We start from the raw sequence: 22,322 nt of genomic DNA, 5'->3' as shown, positions 1-22,322 counted from the left end.
TGTCCAATTTTATAACATCCCGAATTAGGGCCTAGTTAGAAACAGTGATTTTGGGACCACAAATCCAACATAATAAAGTTTATTTTTATTATATTTTTATGGTCTAAAATTTCACGGAATGATTTCGTGAAAATTTCGTTTAAATATTTTGATGTTTGGGCACTCAATTTAGTCAAAAGGACTAAATTGTAAAAAAGTGCAAAAGTTGAGTTCTACATGTTAGAAGTGTCTAATTGTTATGAAATTTTAAATTGGAGGTCCCTAAATGGTAAATAGACCATTGGATTATTTTTTGGACAAAAATGGACATGGAAGGGTAAAATTTTAAAGATGAGTAAAAAGGGCATTTTGGTAAATTGGTAATTAAATGGACTAAAAGACAAAATAAAAGCCAAAAACCCTTTCCCATCTTCTCGTTTGGCCAAATGTAGCAAGAAGGAAGCCATGGTTAGGGTTTTCACGCTTCCAAGCTCCATAGTAAGTGCATCCTAGCCTCGTTTTTAATATTCTTTACATTTTTGAAGTCCGGGTAACTCAATTTACCTATTTCTACCTATATTTTATGGTAGGGTTCATGTTTAAAAATTTACCCATGCATGACATGTTAGTATTTTGAAGATTAATGGAAGAATATGAAAGATTAAAGCATATTAGCAACTTTTACTAAGTGATTTTACATGAAAATGCATAAAAAGGACTAAAATGTAAAAGTTGTAAAATGGGTAGTAATCATGTGAATAAAAGAGAAATGTGGGCTGCTATAAGAGCAATAAAGGTTTGGCTAGGCTTAAAGTACAAGAAAATCGAGCACATTTCATTTTACGAGCTTAGGGACCAAAGTGTAAATATGTGAAAGTTTAGGGGTCAAAATGTAAATGTGAAAAAGTATGATTTATGAACCCATTTGAATAATGTGAGTGATAAATAAGTTATATTTGTAATGTTAGATCAAGGAAAATGAGATTCGGGCATAGATTGGAAATGAATGAAATTATAGACTAAATCGGAATAAATAGCCGTGCTCGCATTCGAGTTAAGTTTGTATGTCAGTAATAATGCACTAATATCATTGTTTATGCTTGAAATTAAATTGATGTGTTAACATTATGTGGTGAATATTTATATAGTTGATATGATGATTGTATTATGTGACAAATGCCTAAATGTAATTATTAGCAATGCCATGTTTATTTCATGAATATGAGAATGGTGAATTTGTAAGCGTGAAAGGTATTATGGTCATTGTTCACGACATGACAAGCAAGTGCGATAAGGATGCTATGTGCAAGTTTGGAAAACCCTATTTGAACATTAGGAATAGTTTAGGATACAAGTGACATGTCACTAGGAATTAAGAAATCCGAGCTCATTGAGCGGTCCGAGTTCGTGATATATGTGAGAATCTGAACTTGTTGAGTGGCCCAAGTTCATGATATATGTGGCACCTAAGATCGTTGAGTGGTCCGAGTTCATTATGGATGCGAGCATCCGAGCTCGTTGAGAGGTCTGAGTTCATTATGGATGTGTTACATGTTATAAGTTAGCTTTGGCTCCATATGTTTATGTGGCACTTATGTGCAAGTTTCTGTGTATCTAATAGTATTCCAAGTGTTCAACGGGTATTATAATGAATGATGCGATGAAAGTCCCGAGATGGGCATGGTAATAAAGGTAAAGTTATTCGATATGCTACAGATATGTACAGGTACGTAAGTTATACTCATGAGTGATGCTTTGTTACAGGATGATATATGACGAAAAGGTATATTCACGTATATGTGTATGAATATTTGATTAATGAGCTAGAATGCTTGAATGATGAATAATCTTGGTGATTATGTTATTATGCCATCATATGATAGTTATCATGATATTGCACTAAAACAATTTTGGACATCAACAGTTGTGTGATTTCAAAAATCCATCAAAAATGGTGGAAATTGAATTAGAGGCTGAATAAGATATGATATTAAAGCTTATTGAATATATTTTCACATAGAAGAAACAGTGTATGCAAAATAGTTTCATATTATGAGATACTTGAACTTTTGTGAGACAGAGTCAGAGTGCTTTCGAGCTCCCCTATCTTAACTTTGGAAAATCATTAAAAATTGTACAAAAATTATAATGGGTTAGAATTTATATGACTAAATTTTTAAAGAGTATAATTTTAAGATAAATAGATGAGAACATCATCCGAATCCCGTACTAAGAGATAGTAAATATTTAGTAAGGAAAGGTCGGAACTATCAAATAGCAGAATAGGGGAGAATTTAAAGAGTAAACTGTACTTATTGGATAATCCAAAAATTCTGAAAATTTTATGATAAGAAGATATGTGAGTCTAATTTTATAAAAAATTAGTGGGTCTTGATTTGGAGTTCCATAGCTCAAGTTATGAGTAACTGAATTACTATGACTCAAGTAAACAGCTTAACTAGAACATAGTAAAAATGCAATTATGATTATATTACCATGGAGTCATGTGGATAAATTGCTTATTATTTTTGTAACATCTTGAAATAGGGCCTAAATGGAATAGTGGTTGCGAAACCATAAATCTGAGATAAAAAAGTTTATTTCGATTAATTTTATGATTTACCGAGTGATTAGATGCATGTGTTAGAGTATTGATAAGAAATTTTATAGATTGCATGTTTAATTTGCCTATTAGGGCTTATTTGCGAAGTTCTTCAATGTACCAATTTAGGGCCTAAACGAACGATGGTTTTAGAACCACGAATTTGAAGTCGAAAAATTTATTCCGATTAAGTTTTAAGGTTTATTTATTGATTAAAATATTGTGTAAAAATATCGTTAAGTAATTTTACTGATAAAGTACTTAATTGGACTTTTAGGACTAAATTGCAAAAGTTGCAAAATATGTGTTCTAATTCATAAGTACTTGATTGAAATGGGGGTTTAAAGAGGAGGTCCTTAAATGGAAATTAGACCATTATATTTTGTTTGGACAAAAATGGGCATGAATAGGACAATTTTAAAGAAAGGCCTTAAGGGCATTTTAGTCATTTGGTAATTAAAAGAAATAAAAAGGGAAAATAAAGCCAAAATTGACTCATCTTTTTCATGGAGGCCGAAATTAGCATGGGAGAAGCCATGGCTAGGGTTTTCAAGCTTTCCAAGCCCAATAGTAAGTCCGTTCTAGCCCCGTTTTTCAAGTTCTTTACGATTTTGGAATCCCGGTAACTTGATTAAGCTTATTCTAGCAATAATTTAAGCTAGGGTTCGTATTTGGAAAAATACCCATAGGTGAAATGTGTTTATTTTGATGTTTTATGGTATAATATGAAGGCTGAAATTATGTTAAACAACTTTTGCTAAGCGGTTTTAAGCAAAAATGAGTAAAACGGCTTAATCGAAAAAAGTTGTTATTGTTCATAACTATGTGTTAGAGTGAGAATTTGATATTGCCATAGAAGGGAAAAATGATCAGCATGTCATAATACATAAGAATAAGGGATGAAGTTTAATTCTCGAGCCTAGGGGCAAAAGTGTAAATATGTAAAATTTTAGGGGCAAAATTGTAATTTTGCCAAAGTTTGAGTTAAGGACTGTTTTAAATAGTACATTAATTAAATAAGTAAAATATGATGTTTTAGATCTCGGAAAACGAGATTTGAATCTAGAATGGGAGAAAAATAAAAAATTAAGAAAGTTGGTAAAATGGCCGTTTTAGTATCGAGGTAAGTTCATACGTATAATAATCATTAATTTATGCATGTTTCAATGTAAAATTGATATATTTACTATGGTTGCCGAGGTGTTGAAAGTAAGTATAATTATGATGATTTAAATGTTCAATATTAATTCGACATGGAAATGAGAAAGTATGTAAGTTTGTATGTAAATAATACATTATCTTTATTATGTTTTTGTATTTCAGCATATTTTATGTATTGTAGCTGATTTTTGAATCATAATTGACTATTAGAAGTATGGAATCAAGTATTAGAAAGAGAGAGAAATCCCGGTTGAACCTTCGGAAAGATTGGATGATACAGATGGTATGTAGCTAGGTCACATGTATGGTGCTGAGTGCACATCATGTGTACAAGAGAGCTACGAGACATTATTGTAATACCCCTACCCGTATTCATTGCTGGAATAGGGTACGAGGCATTACCGGAGTTTACGAATTAAATTTTTTTTTATATTCAATATAGCCCTTTTTATAAATATCTAACCTTCCCTGTAATATTAAATCGAGACCAATCCACATCAACCAAATCAATTCAACATATTTTTATGATAGATTCATGCATTTATATAAAATAACGTCATCACATATCTATAACCAGGTTTGTTAACCATACTAATGGCTAACTTTACATTCATTTCATGTTAACATTTACTTTGTTAGCTTATACATGCCATTGATTTCCAAAATAAAGTTTCTTTATATACCGAAATCCTGAAGTTGACAGTGTGATGTGTCTCCGACCAAATCCGACCTCCGAGCTCTTAACACTACAAAATAGGGAAAAAGGAAACGGGGTAAGCACTTTATGCTTAGTAAGCTCATGTAACAAGAATTATACTTACCTAATATTTTCAATACAATATAATAAACATTCATATATCCATTCAATGCATTATTACCCTAACATGCACAAACTCAACATTCAAGTTAGTACAATAATTTCCATGTATCAATAATATATATATATACCATGATTGATGTACTCATCAATACCATGATTTTCATTCCCTTATTATTTTTCATATTTATCCCGTTGAATTTATCGAATTTCAATGGATTTTCAGAGGTACACTTTTAGTGTACAATTCGGTCCGTCAATTCATATTCATGTGCGCACATTTCCATTTCGGAGAGCACACTCATGAACCTCAACCTTGCGGCGGGATTACCGGTCGAGCTAAATCACGCAATATAAACTCATAGAGTATTGTCGGGATTACCGGTCAAAGCTAAATCCTGCGACAATTACTCTAATGAGCTTGGATCTGAATTACCAGTCCAAAGCTAAATTGAGACCCTAATTCGGATTACCCGTCCGGCTAAATCCATTTTACACATATTCTTCGGAGGGCTATATCGGGATAGGATCACCCGTCTGGCTAGATCCTTTTACCGTCAATTCCTTTTCGAAATCCATCGAATTTTCCTTTCATTCAAACGAGATTTCTTCCCATTTTATCAAATATATCAATGTTTCATAAATTTTCATACAATGAACATTCAAATAATATTCATATCAAAACATACAATCTCAAGTAATTTAAGAATATAATTCAAGTTACAAATTTACCTTGATACTTGATTGTAAACAGAAAAAATCTATTAATCTGAACTTTTCCTTTCCTCGATCTAGCTTCAGATTTGAATCTTCGGATTTGGTGCAAAATTATGAAATAACACTTAGAGAACCCTCCTATGGCGTTTTTAGTCTGCTGGAATTGAAGAGAAATGAAGAGAAATCTAGATATTTCCTATTTAGTCCTAGTTTTATTTAGTTAATTTTGCAATATTCCAATTTTACCCTTAATTTATCAATTTTTCTGCTGATTGTATACCCTTGCCGCCAGCCCAAATAACTTTTGGGTCTAATTACCTTTAAATCCTTTCTCATTAGACTAATAAGCTATTTAATCACTCTAGCAACTTTTACACCTATTACAATTCAGTCCTTTTCATTTAATTGACTACCCAAACATTAAAATTTCCTAACGAAATTTTAATACCACATTAATAATGTAACACCCCTAACTCGTGACCGACGCCGGTGTCGGACACGAGGGGTTAACGAGACAAATCCTCTTAAAGTACCGACCAATTTGGCATTTCGGACAGGCTGGAAAACTGCGTCACCGTCGCCTTAAAATCATATCTCGAGTTCCAAAACTCGGAAACTGGTTTCGTAAATTTTCCTGAATTTAGACTCATATATCCATCCATGGATTTATTTTTAGAATTTTGGTTGGGCCAATTGGTACAGTTTATTAGTTAAAGTCACCCATGTTACAGGGATCGACTGCTCTGACCTCCGCGCGTTACAACTTGAATATCTTTCTGTACAGGGCTTTAATACTGGTGCCGTTTGTTTCTAATGAAACTAGACTCAAAATGGAATCTGTACATATAAGGCATGACTCCTAATTCTTTCTGGATAATTTATGGTAAATTTTCAAAGTCACGACAGGGGACCCAGAAATCGTTCTGGCCCTGTCTCACGAGAACTTTAATATCTCCCAGTATACTGCTCATATGGTCGTTTCGTTTCGTCCATATAAAATAGATTCATCAAGGATCAGTTCCATAATTTACTCACTATTTAATTCTACTTATACTATTTTTAGTGATTTTTCAATCTCATCTCACTGCTGCTGTCCGCAACAGTTACTGCAGTAGACTATGCCAATTTCATGAATTTTTCCTTGGCCTTAATCATCCATCATACATGACACAAATTATGGCCACCTTAACAAAATTTGAGTTTCTAAGACTCGTGGCTATAGGTTCTAGCATCCCACTCGACGACCACATAGGCCATTTTCACATGGCTTAAAGTTTACAATCCCACAAATCGACAAAATATAATAGCCTATACATGCCAAATGTTCTTCAACAACAAAAAAAAAAGTAATACCACAAGATTTCAGCCGGTGTGATGACTTCAACGACGGTTCCGAGCACACAACAGTACGAGTCCCAGTGACCTAAAATGGGTGACAAGAAAACACCGAGTGAGTTTACAACTCAGAAGTCATAAGCATTCGTCAATCCACTGATAAAATTACTACTACATGTACAACAAATGAAACTAGGTACTCGTCCATATCGAATCCATACCATAATACCTCGAACCTTTCGGTCCAATCTCGTACCAATTCATACATCCACATTTCATATTCTACACAACAAGATAATCAAGCATTTTTACACATTAACTCATTTTCCAGCACAACCATACAATTTCAATCATCACATAGATTTAAGGCTTACCAATTCAACCCCAAGCATGGACGTATTTTCTATTCATCATGAGCTCGAGGTACTTACCCGATCCGCTGTCCGTGATCAACTCGATAATATCGCACACTCAGTGCCAATAGTGATGCAAAAGCATATAATAAGTCCGCACACTTAGTGCTATATAATCAGCTCGCACACATAGTGCTATATAATCAAATTCGCACACTTAGTGCTGTACAAATTTTAAATCCGACACTTAGTGCCAATCTTGTCACCGTGTCCATTTATACCCGCACACTTAGTGCCAAGACCAATCGTTATGCATTTTACTACCTTTATACATTCAACAATGGCATCATTCCATACACACACATTTCCACTTACACATCAATTCATTAAACACAATTGCATATATATATTATGATCATTTAAATCAATGCCAAATATATGCTTTATGACTTACCTTATATTGGATGAAACGATTTCCAATCGACTACTCGATTATCTTTCCTTTGCCTTTGCTTGATTCTCCACCTCTAGCTTCTTGAGCTAAATTTAACAAATAAATTGGTTTTATCATTTGAGCATCGGAAGAGGAATTCAAGATGCCTAGCCAATATATAAATATCTACTCATTAGGCATCAAAGTCGCATATGTACAAAATCATGAATCGAACTCAACACCTTAGTTAGTATTCCTCTTAGCCGAATTTTCTAAGCCAAGAATAGGCATCAATATGCTTGCCTCTAACCGAATGCATGCACACCAATTTCCCCTCATGTGGCCGAATATGCATGCCCATGTTGAGGCCGATTATGCACTTAATACCACACAAAAACAGCATGCATTTTACTAACTAACGCATTACATATTGTAGCTCAATACACATCTCTCATGTACTACATAACCGAAAACATCATCCCAAGCAAATATATACCTTGAAATAGTATATATGTCATACCAATTCATCATGTGCAAACACATATTCAAAGCTCAAATCTTACCTACCATGCAACATGCATGAATCATACTTGTGGATATACCATGACCGAATACATCACAACACCATCATTTTGGTCATGATTAAGCAAAGAACTTAATGTCTCACTCAAAAATACTAAAAAGAAAGTCCAAGAGCCATCAATCCCCCATCACATACACCATTAACAAGCTTCATATTTAACATGCAATGGCATTAACACAAAATCCACCTTGGCCAAATACCATTTCCATGGCATAACAAGGATTTGAACCATGGCTAACATGCACATCAAGTTAGCAACCAAAACAAGCATGAATCTCATGACACAACCTCAAACATACCTTAATCTTGATGCAAGTATAGCCAAATCTCCTTCTAGTTCTCTTCTAAACCAAGCATGAAGCAAAAATCCTCCTTTTTCCTTAGTATTTTCGGCCAAAGAGAGAAAATGGATGAACAAAATTTTCTTTTCTCTTCCACAATGCACGGCAAGGGGGGGTTACACTCACACACACACATTTTTTTTTTTCTTTCTTTATTACCCATACTCATTTGTTTATTGTTTCTCCTAGTGCACCAACAAAACATGTTTCATGACATGTTTAGCCCATGATTCCTTGTCATGGCCGGCCACTTCATGTTAAGGGGAAATTTGACATGCAAATCCTTATTTTTGCATGCATTATCAACTAGTCATCCCACATTTCCCATCATACTTTCAATGTTTACTACTAGGCCCTTTCTAGTGAAATTCACATTTATAACTCTAAATCGAAACATCAAAATGTCACACATGAATTAACACATATTATAGGCATCAAAATAAATTATAAATTATTTTATGCCTCGCTTTTAATGGTCCCGAAACCACATCCCGACTAGGGTCAATTTTGGGATGTCACAACTCTCCCCACTTAAGAAATTTTCGTCCCCAAAATCTTACCCAAAATAGGCTCGGTATCGCTCTTTCATAGAGTCCTCAAGTTCCCAAGTGGCTTCTTCAATTCCGTGTTTATGCCATAACACCTTCACTAACGGGATTTTCTTATTGCGTAACTCCTTTACTTCACGCATCATAATGCGAACCGGTTCCTCTTCATAGCTCAAATTAGGTGAATCTCAATCTCGGATGGAGCAATTACGTGTGATGGATCGACCACAGATCGTCAAGCATCGAGACATGAAAACGTTGTGAATCCTTTCGAGCTCGGGGGCAAAATTAATCGATATGCGATCGCCCAACTCGTTCGGATACTTCATATGGCCCGATAAACCTCGGACTCAATTTGCCCTTACGACCAAATCTAAGCACCTTCTTCCAAGGTGAAACTTTGAGAAAGACCTTGTCTCCAACCCGATATTCAATATCTTTTCTTTTCAAATCCGCATACGACTTTTGGCGATCCGGCGACTTTCAAACTTTCACGAATTACTCGAACTTTTGCTCGGCATCCTTAACCAAATCAACCTCAAGAATTTACCTTCACTAAGTTCATCCGAATAATGGGTACGGCATTTACGATCGTATAAAGCCTCGTAAGGCGCCATCTTAATGCTTGATTGAAAGCTATTGTTGTAGGCGAATTCAATCAAAGGTAAATACCGTTCCCATGAACCACTAAACTCAAGGATGCAACATCTCAACATATCCTCGAGTATTTGAATTATCCGTTCGGATTGACCATCGGTTTGGGGATGAAAAGCGGTGCTAAAATGCACTTGGTACCCAAAGCATCTTGCAATTTCTTCCAAAATCGCGACGTAAATCTTGGGTCTCTATCCGACACGATAGAAATAGGCACCCGTGTAATCTCACAACTGAGAAACGTACAATTCCGCTAATTTGTCCATTGAAAATCCGTGCGTGCGGGGATAAAGTGAGCCGACTTAGTTAGTCTATCGACAACGACCCAAATCGCATCCTTCTTACTCACGACAATGGCGGTCCGGATACAAAGTCCATTGTGACTCGATCCCATTTCCATTCGGGTATCATGATCGGTGAAGTAATCCCGATGGCACTTGATGTTCCGCTTTCACTTGTTGACATATCGGACACCTTGAAACAAATTGAAATGTCTCGTTTCATACCGCCACCAAAATTGGCGTTTGGTCATTGTACATTTTAGTACTACCCGGTGGATTGACATTCGACTACAATGGGCTTCATTTAGAATTATCGAAATAAGTTCAATTCTTTGGAACACACAGACGACTTCGAACCTCAAACAATCGTCATCATCAATTTGAAACTCGATTCCTTGTTCGAACACACTCACCCGTTTTGCAAGCAACTCCTCATCAACTTTCGAGCTTCCGAATTTGATGAGCCAACAATGGTTTGGCCTTCAATTGGCTACTAACACATTGTCGGGTAGAATAGACAAGTGTACATTCATCGTCATAAAGCAAATAGTGATTTCGGCTTAAGGCATCCGCAACCACATTAGCCCTTCCCGGTGATAATCAATGACGAGCTCATAATCCTTTAACAACTCGAGCCATCGCCTTTGTCGCAGGTTCAAGTCTCTTTGGGTCATCAAATATTTGAGACTTTTGTGATCCGAATACACATGGCACTTCTCACCAAATAAGTAATGTCGCCATATCTTTAAGGCGAATACGATGGCAGCCAATTCGAGATCATGGGTCGGATAATTTTTCTCATGTGGCTTTAGTTGCCTCGACGATAGGCCACAACTCGCCCTTCTTGCATCAATACGCAACCCAACCCAAGTAGGGATGCGTCACTATAAATGACAAACTCTTTGCCCGATTCGGGTTGCACTAGAATTGGGGCTTCAGTCAAATAAGCTTTCAGTTGATCGAAACTTTTCTGACATTTCTCCGTCCATTCAAACTTAACATCCTTTTGGAGTAGCTTTGTCATTGGCGTGGCTATTGTCGAGAAACCTTTTACAAATCGTCGGTAATAACCGGCAAGCCCCAAAAAGCTCCTAACTTCGGTAACATTCCTTGGTGGTTTCCAATCGACTATGGCGAATTTTGTTCGGTCCACCTCGACACCCGACGGACACCACGTGCCCCAAAAGCTAACCTCTTTCAACCAAAATTCACATTTATGAACTTTGCGTGATAATCGCTTATCTCGTAAGATTTGCAACACTAGCCTCGGTGTTCAAAGATGCTCGGTTTCATCTCTCGAATAGACCGAATGTCATCGATAAATACAACTACGAACCGATCCAAGTATGGCCTGAAAATTCTATTCATTAAATCCATAAACACCGCAGGGCATTAGTGAGCCCAAACGGCATCACCAAGAATTCAGAGTGACCATACCTCGCTCTAAAAGCGGTTTTGGTATGTCCGATTCTCGGACCCTCAACCGATAGTACCCGACCTCAAATCTATCTTTGAAAACACCGAGGCTCCCTTTAATTGATCAAACAAATCGTCAATTCGTGGCAATGGATATTTATTCTTTATCGTCACTTTATTGAGTTGACGATAGTCGATGCACAACCTCATGGTTCCGTCCTTCTTCTTCACAAACAATACAAAGCGCCCCATGGAGAAAAACTCGATCGAGCGAAACCTCTATCCGCCGGTTCTTGCAATTGAACCTTCAATTCCTTTAATTCCGTTAATGCCATACGACACGGGCTATTGAAATCGGCGTAGTACCCGTACAACTTCGATGCGAATTCCACTTCTCGAACCGGTGGCAATCCCAGTAACTCCTCGGAAAAACATCCAATACTCACAAACCACTGGTACCGATTCGAGTTTCCTTTCCGTCTCTTTACTTCCAAACACATACGCAAGGTATGTTTCACACCCCTTTTCACGCATTCGAGCGGTCATAGAAGATATCATCATTGGCGCCCTTTTAAATCAATGAGACTCGACTCGGACTACCTCATTATTTGTACTCCTCAAATCAATGGTTTTCCTTTTGCGATCCACCATCGCATCATGTACGGTCACCAATCCATACCAAGAATAACATCGAATTCATTAAATGGTAAAAGCATCGATCGGTAGGAAAACAGATTCTCGAATTATTAGGGGCATCTCTTGCACACTTTATCAACGAGTACGTATTGACCCAAAGGGTTTGACACTCGAATTACGAACTCGAGAGACTCAACAGTAGAGTCTTCTTGGATGCTAAAGTTTCACATACATATGAATGAGTAGAGCCGGGTCAATCAATGCAATCACACTAGTATCAAAGAGAGTAAAAGTACCGTTGATAACGTCGGGGAGGATGCCTCCTCTCGTGCGCGGATGGCATATGCTCTAGCAGGAGCTCGGGTCTCGGATCGAACAGCCGTGTCGTTGGCTCCCCTCGATTACCGCCCTACCTCCTGAAACCCTGGGGTCTACCTCTAGTCGTCGCCCACTAGATCTCGCACCTTGCATCTTATTCTTCTCATCTAGCTCTGCAATCCCTAATGAAGTGGTCCTTGAACCGCATCCATAACAGCCCTATTAATGAGACTTACCCCAACATTCACCTAGGTGTCGTCTTCCACATTGGGGGCATTCAGTCTCTCTTGACGATTATTGCCCACACTAGCTATCAAGTAGCTCGAGTCCGTCGATGGTCGGGTTCTAATGGAAATTCCCGCATCGTTCTCGACTTCTTGGTGTCCTCCACGAACCTCTTTGTAGCCGAGAACGGAGCTTTACTCGTCGATCTTTTACGGTAATCTCTTGCTTCAAATTCAGCCTTCTTCTTCTCCTTCCCAAGTTCTTCCGCCTTGCGTGCTCGTTCGACTAGTGTCACGAACTCCTTTATCTCCAAAATTCCCACTAGTAACTTTAACTCTTCATTCAATCCTTCTTCAAATCTTTTGCACATCGCAACCTCATCAGCCACACACTCCCGAGCATACCGACTAAGTCTTACGAACTCATGTTCGATTCGACATCTGATCATCCGCCTTGCTTGAGTTCCAAGAATTCCTTACGCTTCGATCGATGAACTGTTGACTAATGTATTTCTTTCAAATTGGATTGGAAGAAATCCCAAGTAACTCGTTCATTTGGGACTATGGAAATTAAAGTCCTCCACCAATAGTAAGTGAGTCTCGCAACAAGGATATAGCACACTTAAGACATTCGTCGGGGTGCATGATAGTTCATCTAACACTCTAATGGTGTTATCGAGCGAAACTCGGCCTTTTCGGCATCATCAAGAACTATGGCCTTGAACTCCTCGGCCCCACGCTTCCTAATCAAGTCCACGGTGGTTTACTCACCTCACGTGATCGATGAATCGGAGGCATTGCGGGCTCTTGGGGTGGAGTGTTTAAATTCGGAATGGTTGGACAGCCGGGTTGGTTCGGGCATATTATGCGACCCACTCATTCATCATAGTGAAGAAGGCTTGTTTCGCCTTCATTTTGATTATTCGCGGATGACCGAGGCTCAACAGGCGGTGTCCTTGCGCAGGAGCAGCCGCTACACTTTCAACGTCATCCGCCAAGGGTCTCTACCCGGGTTCCATCGCTAATTAAAACAAAAATTTCAACCGTCGAAGTCATCACATTATTAAGCACTATCAATTTGGCATGTATAGCTAGACTCACACGCGCTATGGTAGTCCTAGAACCGACTAAACCATAGCTCGATACCAATAAAATTGTAACACCCTAACTCGTGACCGACGCCGTGTCGGACACGAGGGGTTAACGAGACAAATCCTCTTAAAGTACCGACCAATTTGGCATTTCTGGACAGGCTGGAAAACTGCGTCACCGTCGCCTTAAAAATCATATCTCGAGTTCCAAAACTCGGAAACTGGTTTCGTAAATTTTCCTGAATTTAGACTCATATATCCATCCATGGATTTATTTTAGAATTTTGGTTGGGCCAATTGGTACAGTTTATTAGTTAAAGTCACCCATGTTACAGGGATCGACTGCTCTGACCTCCGCGCGTTACAACTTGAATATCTTTCTGTACAGGGCTTTAATACTGGTGCCGTTTGTTTCTAATGAAACTAGACTCAAAATGGAATCTGTACATATAAGGCATGACTCCTAATTCTTTCTGGATAATTTATGGTAAATTTTCAAAGTCACGACAGGGGACCCAGAAATCGTTCTGGCCCTGTCTCACGAGAACTTTAATATCTCCCAGTATACTGCTCATATGGTCGTTTCGTTTCGTCCATATAAAATAGATTCATCAAGGATCAGTTCCATAATTTACTCACTATTTAATTCTACTTATACTATTTTTAGTGATTTTCAATCTCATCTCACTGCTGCTGTCCGCAACAGTTACTGCAGTAGACTATGCCAATTTCATGAATTTTTCCTTGGCCTTAATCATCCATCATACATGACACAAATTATGGCCACCTTAACAAAATTTGAGTTTCTAAGACTCGTGGCTATAGGTTCTAGCATCCCACTCGACGACCACATAGGCCATTTTCACATGGCTTAAAGTTTACAATCCCACAAATCGACAAAATATAATAGCCTATACATGCCAAATGTTCTTCAACAACAAAAAAAAAAGTAATACCACAAGATTTCAGCCGGTGTGATGACTTCAACGACGGTTCCGAGCACACAACAAGACGAGTCCCAAAGACCTAAAATGGGTGACAAGAAAACACCGAGTGAGTTTACAACTCAGAAGTCATAAGCATTCGTCAATCCATCGATAAAATTACTACTACATGTACAACAAATGAAACTAGGTACTCGTCCATATCGAATCCATACCATAATACCTCGAACCTTTCGGTCCAATCTCGTACCAATTCATACATCCACATTTCATATTCTACACAACAAGATAATCGAAGCATTTTTTACACATTAACTCATTTTCCAGCACAACCATACAATTTCAATCATCACATAGATTTAAGGCTTACCAATTCAACCCCAAGCATGGACGTATTTTCTATTCATCATGAGCTCGAGGTACTTACCCGATCCGCTGTCCGTGATCAACTCGATAATATCGCACACTCAGTGCCAATAGTGATGCAAAAGCATATAATAAGTCCGCACACTTAGTGCTATATAATCAGCTCGCACACATAGTGCTATATAATCAAATTCGCACACTTAGTGCTGTACAAATTTTAAATCCGCACACTTAGTGCCAATCTTGTCACCGTGTCCATTTATACCCGCACACTTAGTGCCAAGACCAATCGTTATGCATTTTACTACCTTTATACATTCAACAATGGCATCATTCCATACACACACATTTCCACTTACACATCAATTCATTAAACACAATTGCATATATATATTATGATCATTTAAATCAATGCCAAATATATGCTTTATGACTTACCTTATATTGGATGAAACGATTTCCAATCGACTACTCGATTATCTTTCCTTTGCCTTTGCTTGATTCTCCACCTCTAGCTTCTTGAGCTAAATTTAACAAATAAATTGGTTTTATCATTTGAGCATCGGAAGAGGAATTCAAGATGCCTAGCCAATATATAAATATCTACTCATTAGGCATCAAAGTCGCATATGTACAAAATCATGAATCGAACTCAACACCTTAGTTAGTATTCCTCTTAGCCGAATTTTCTAAGCCAAGAATAGGCATCAATATGCTTGCCTCTAACCGAATGCATGCACACCAATTTCCCCTCATGTGGCCGAATATGCATGCCCATGTTGAGGCCGATTATGCACTAATACCACACAAAACAGCATGCATTTTACTAACTAACGATTACATATTGTAGCTCAATACACATCTCTCATGTACTACATAACCGAAAACATCATCCCAAGCAAATATATACCTTGAAATAGTATATATGTCATACCAATTCATCATGTGCAAACACATATTCAAAGCTCAAATCTTACCTACCATGCAACATGCATGAATCATACTTGTGGATATACCATGACCGAATACATCACAACACCATCATTTTGGTCATGATTAAGCAAAGAACTTAATGTCTCACTCAAAAATACTAAAAAGAAAGTCCAAGAGCCATCAATCCCCCATCACATACACCATTAACAAGCTTCATATTTAACATGCAATGGCATTAACACAAAATCCACCTTGGCCAAATACCATTTCCATGGCATAACAAGGATTTGAACCATGGCTAACATGCACATCAAGTTAGCAACCAAAACAAGCATGAATCTCATGACACAACCTCAAACATACCTTAATCTTGATGCAAGTATAGCCAAATCTCCTTCTAGTTCTCTTCTAAACCAAGCATGAAGCAAAAATCCTCCCTTTTTCCTTAGTATTTTCGGCCAAAGAAGAGAAAATGGATGAACAAAATTTTTCTTTTCTCTTCCACAATGCACGGCAAGGGGGGGTTTCACTCACACACACACATTTTTTTTTTTTTTCTTTATTACCCATACTCATTTGTTTATTGTTTCTCCTAGTGCACCAACAAAACATGTTTCATGACATGTTTAGCCCATGATTCCTTGTCATGGCCGGCCACTTCATGTTAAGGGGAAATTTGACATGCAAATCCCTTATTTTTGCATGCATTATCAACTAGTCATCCCACATTTCCCCATCATACTTTCAATGTTTACTACTAGGCCCTTTCTAGTGAAATTCACATTTATAACTCTAAATCGAAACATCAAAAATGTCACACATGAATTAACACATATTATAGGCATCAAAATAAATTATAAATTATTTTTATGCCTCAGTTTTGTGGTCCCGAAACCACATCCCGACTAGGGTCAATTTTGGGATGTCACAAATAACATTTCATAAATATTTATAAAATTATTTTTGACTCAGTTTTACGAGATAGAGGTCCCGATACCTTATTTTACCCAATTTCTTCAATAATTTCTTTTTCGAACTAATCACTAAATCGATAAAATTTTCCTATCAATATTTTCATACGATTTTCCTATCATGTAAATTTTCAAGAAAAATATTAAAATAAATTTTTCTTTAAATCGGATCTATGGTTCTGAAACCATTGTTCCGATAACCTTGAATTTAGGCCATTACAACTCTCCCCTTTTAAGGATTTTCGTCCTCGAAAATCTTACCATAAAGAGGTTTGGGTATTGTTTCCTCATTGCCTCCTCCGGTTCCCATGTTGCTTCCTCAATCCTGCTTTTGCCACAATACTTTCACCAAATTTATCTTTTTATTTCTAAGCTCTTTTGTCTCCGTGCCAATATCTTGACCGGTTCTTCACTGTAAGTCATATCCGGTTGAATCTCTACTTCTGTCGAAGAAATAACATGTGAAGGATCTGATCGATATTGTCGTAACATAGATACATGAAAAACATTATGGATTCTATCAAGTTCCGGTGGTAATGCCAATCGATAAGCGACCGGTCCAATTCTTTCTATGATTTCATATGGCCCGATAAATCTTGGACTCAATTTACCCTTTCGACCGAATCGAAGAACTTTCTTCCAAGGAGACACTTTCAGAAATACCTTGTCACCGACTTGAAATTTAATCTCTTTTCGCTTAAGGTCGGCATATGATTTTTGACGATCGGAAGCTGTTTTTAGACTATCTCGAATAACCTTTACTTTTTCTTCTGTTTCCCGAATCAAATCAACCCCATGTATCTTCCTTTCACTGAGCTCTGTCCAATATAACGGTGTTCTACATTTTCGCCATACAAAGCTTCATACGAGCCATTTTAATACTAGACCGATAATCGTTATTGTAAGCAAATTCAATCAAAGGTAGATACCTCTCCCAATTACCTTCAAACTCTAGTATACAACATCGGAGCATATCTTCCAATACTTGAATTACACGCCAGATTGACCATCCGTCGAGGATAAAATGCAAGGTCTTTGAAATACAACCGAGTACCCAAGGCTTCTTGCAATTTGTCCCGAAACGAGACGTAAATCGGGATCTCTATCGATATAATGGAGACAGCACTCCATGTAACCCGACAATCTCGAGATATGTACAGTTCAAACTAGTTTATCTAAAGAATAATCCATACGTCATCGAATAAAGTGAGTGACTTTGTCAATCGGTCTATAATCACCCAAATAGCATCTTTTTCCTGAGACAAAGGTAGCCCGATACAAAATCCATAGTGATTCTTTCCCATTTCCATTCCGGATAGTAATTTCTTTCAAGTAACCCGAAGGTACCTAATGTTCACTTTAACTTGTTGACATATTAAACACCTTGATACAAACTCGGAGATATCACGTTTCATTCCCGACCACCAAGACATCTTTTTCAGATCATTATACATTTTATTACTCCCGGATGTACGACATAGTACTCTTGTGGGCCTCGCGTAGAATCTTACAGATGAGCTCAATTCGAGGTACACATACCCTACCTCGAATAATAAACAATCATCGAACCAATCAAATTCGAATCATTACGACTCACACTGTGTCTGCTTAACTGTAACTTCTCATCATTCTTCCGAGCTTCACATATTTGTTGTAAAAATGTCGGTTTAGCTTTCAATTCAGCTAGGATTGAACCATCATCATCAATGATAACCGGGTATTCATAGCTCGTAAAAGCAAACAGAGATTTTCGCTCAAAGCATCACTACAACATTAGCCTTACCGGATGGTAATCAATAATCAAATCATAGTCCTTTATTAGTTCAAGCCACTGCTACTGTCTCAAATTCAAATCTTTCGTGTCATCAAATATTTCAAGCTTTTATGATCGGTATAAATATGACATTTCTCACCGTACAAGTAATGCCGCCATATCTTGGTATAAATACAATAGCAGCTAATTCAAGATCATGTCTTCGGTAATTTCTTTCATGTGGTTTAAGTTGTCTTGAAGCATAGGCTATTACTTTACCTTCTTGCATCAAAACACAACCTAAACCATTTAATGAGGCATCACCAGTAAATAACAAATTCCTTACCCGGTTCAGAGCTACACTAATACAGTGCTTTCGTTAATAGGTCTTTCAATCGGTTGAAACTTTGTTGACATTCATCATCCACTCGAACTTTACATCTTTCTCGCAATAATCGAGTCATTGGAGAAGCTATCATAGAGAATCCTGTACAAATCTCCGATAATAACCAGCTAAACCCAAGAAACTTCTAACTTCGGATACATTCTTGGTGGACTCAATTGACAATAGTGAGATTTTACTTGGATCTACCACGATGCCTTGGCAGATACAATGTGTCCAAGAAAACTCACTTCTCGAAGCCAAAATTCACATTTACTGAATTTAGCATACAACTGCTTCTCTCGTAGAATTTGCAACACAATTCTCAAATATTCTGCATGTTCTTCTTCATCTCGAGAATAAACCAAAATATCATCAATGAATACTACTACAAATCTGTCTAAGCACGGTCTAAATATCCGGTTCATCAAATCCATGAATATCGCAGTGCATTAGTTAGCCCAAACGGCATAACTAGAAACTCATAATGCCCGTACCTGGTTCTAAAGGCTGTTTTTGGCACATCTGACTCCTTTACCCGTAACTGATAATAACCTGATCGAAGATCAATCTTTGAAAACATAGTAGAACCTTTCAGCTGATCAAATAAATCATCAATCCGGGGTAACGGATACTTATTCTTTATGGTTACTTTATTAAGCTGCCGGTAGTCGATACACAATCTCAAAGACCCATCTTTCTTTTTCACAAATAGAACCGGAGCACCCCAAGGTGAATGACTCGGTCGAACAAAACCCCAGTCAACAAGCTCTTGCAATTGTGTCTTTAACTCTTTTAATTCTATAGGAGCCATCCAGACGGAGCTATGGAGATCGGAGTAGTTCAGAAGTCAAATCTATAGAAAATTCCACTTCTCTTTCGGTGGCAATCTCGGTAATTCTTCCGAAACACATCGAAAAATTCACATACCATCGAATCGCTCAGTATCTTTGACTCGAGATACCTTGGTGTCGAGTACATAAGCCAAGTAAGCATCATACCCTTTTGACATACCTCATGCTGCCATTATCGAAATCATATCGATAACCCTCCGTCGATCGATTTCACCCGAGCAACTCACCATTCGACATTTTAACACAATATATTTTTGTTTACAATTTACTATCGCATCATCTTTGGGTTAACCAATCCATACCCAATATCACGTCAAATTCATCAAATGGCGGAACATCAAATCACCGAAACAATAACCTCTTACCATCGGTGGACAATTTTACAAATTTTATCCACTAACACGAGTCGCCTGGGGTTTGAGACTTTAACCACAAATTCAAGAGGTTCAACAGATAAATTTTTAACAATTGCAAGTTTAACACATATATATGAATGCGTAGAACCGGGATCAATCAATGCAAGAATATCGAAATCAAGTAAAGAAAATGTACCAAGAATAACATCGGTGTCTTTGAAGCATCTTCTCCGCACGAATGGCATATGTCCTAGCAGTGCTCGTACCTCGTGCCTACCTATAGTATCTTTTGTAGCTCCTCGACTACCAATCGACATTACCGGATGGTCGAGGTGGTCCGCCCTCGAAACTAGATTACTCGGCTTCGATATATGTTCAACTTCTTTTCAACCCTTTCGGACAATCTCGAGGAAATGGTCAAAAGAACCACATCGGTAACAAGCCCCACTCTTAAATCGGCATTCACCAAAATGAGCTTTATTACAAGATCGACATCTCGGTTTAGGAGTGCCAACACCGCCAACACCGGTCACCGATGGAGTAGAAGGCCTTGGATTAGTGCGTTGAGAACCTCGCTCTTTGGTCGAATACCCAATGGTCAAGTAGAACGATCCGATATTTCTTCAATTTCTTTGAAGCGTAAAACCGGATTTTCCCATCGGTCTTTTACTAAAATTCGAGCTTCCTCTCACTGTTTCTTTTCTTTGCTCAATTCTTCGCTTTATAAGCTCTCTCGCCAATGTAGCAAACTCTCGAATTTCAAGAATTCGATCAAGAACTTAATGTCTTCATTCAACCCTTCTTCAATCGTTTGCACATTTCACCGATTGTACCCATTCTCGAGCATATTTACTCAATTGAACAAATTCTCTTTCATATTCAGATCTTCGATCTATTGCCTGTTTTAGCTCAAGAAATTCTTTTCTTTTACGGTCAAGGAACCTCTGGTGATATATTTTTTCGAACTCGATTCGAAAGAATTCCCATGTAATTTCTTCTTTCGAACAACTGAAGCTTTAGTATTCCACCAATGGTAAGTCAGTATCTTTTAGCGAAGAGACGGCACATTTCGGACATTCTTCGGTGTACAAGATAATTCTTCCGAACCCGAGTATTATTTTCTAACCGAATTCACTGTGCTCGAATCATCATCAACTGCTCAAATTCTTCTACCCATATTTTCCAATTTTATCTCTGGAGCTTTCCTTTTCGACAGATTCAAGACCTCTACCTTGTGGGATCTCGGAACCGTGAAGGAGCAGGAGGAAGCTTGAACTTGCTGCACTCTGAGGTTAGTTCTTAAGTATTGATTAAACCATTCATTCATCATTTGAAAGAAGGCTGTTTTTGCCTCCTCCCTCGACCCTCCGCTCTCGGGCCTTCTCTCGCTAGTTTCTTCTCTTTGTCTCAAGTTTAGCATGACTCCCACTTCCTCAGATTGAGCTCGGTCGGATGACATTACTATAAGAAAACACATTTTAAATGGTCGGGAGATATCACACTATCAATAATAATTTAAATGGCATGTATAGCTAATCCCGTATTTGCTACATCGGTCCTAGAACCAGCTAAATCGTAGCTCTAATACCAATAAATGTAATACCCCTACCCGTATTCATTGCTGGAATAGGGTACGAGGCATTACCGGAGTTTACGAATTAATTTTTTTTTTATATTCAATATAGCCCTTTTATAAATATCTAACCTTCCCTGTAATATTAAATCGAGACCAATCCACATCAACCAAATCAATTCAACATATTTTTATGATAGATTCATGCATTTATATAAAATAACGTCATCACATATCTATAACCAGGTTTGTTAACCATACTAATGGCTAACTTTACATTCATTTCATGTTAACATTTACTTTGTTAGCTTATACATGCCATTGATTTCCAAAATAAAGTTTCTTTATATACCGAAATCTCAAGTTGATGATGTGATGTGTCTCCCACCAAATCCGACCTCCGAGCTCTTAACACTACAAAACAGGAAAAGGAAGCGGGTAAGCACTTTGTGCTTAGTAAGCTCATGTAACAAGAATTATACTTACCTAATATTTTCAATACAATATAATAAACATTCATATATCCATTCAATGCATTATTACCCTAACATGCACAAACTCAACATTCAAGTTAGTACAATAATTTCCATGTATCAATAATATATATATATACCATGATTGATGTACTCATCAATACCATGATTTTCATTCCTTATTATTTTCATATTTATCCCGTTGAATTTATCGAATTTCAATGGATT

At 37.5% G+C, this 22,322-nt stretch overlaps 1 long non-coding RNA gene across 1 annotated transcript; it reads right to left on the bottom strand.

The window, feature by feature from the left end:
* Positions 1-6,401: 6,401 nt before the first annotated feature.
* On the bottom strand, positions 6,402-7,771 carry LOC128295118 (uncharacterized). The gene is made up of 2 exons (XR_008285431.1): positions 7,419-7,771; positions 6,402-6,699 (listed from the first exon to the last, which is right to left on the bottom strand). It is a non-coding gene; the product is annotated as an uncharacterized LOC128295118 (long non-coding RNA).
* Positions 7,772-22,322: the final 14,551 nt, after the last annotated feature.

Source organism: Gossypium arboreum, chromosome 7 (genome assembly GCF_025698485.1).
Source record: "Gossypium arboreum isolate Shixiya-1 chromosome 7, ASM2569848v2, whole genome shotgun sequence".
Classification (NCBI taxonomy): Eukaryota; Viridiplantae; Streptophyta; class Magnoliopsida; order Malvales; family Malvaceae; genus Gossypium; species Gossypium arboreum.
This window is presented reverse-complemented; position numbering and strand designations above follow the sequence as displayed.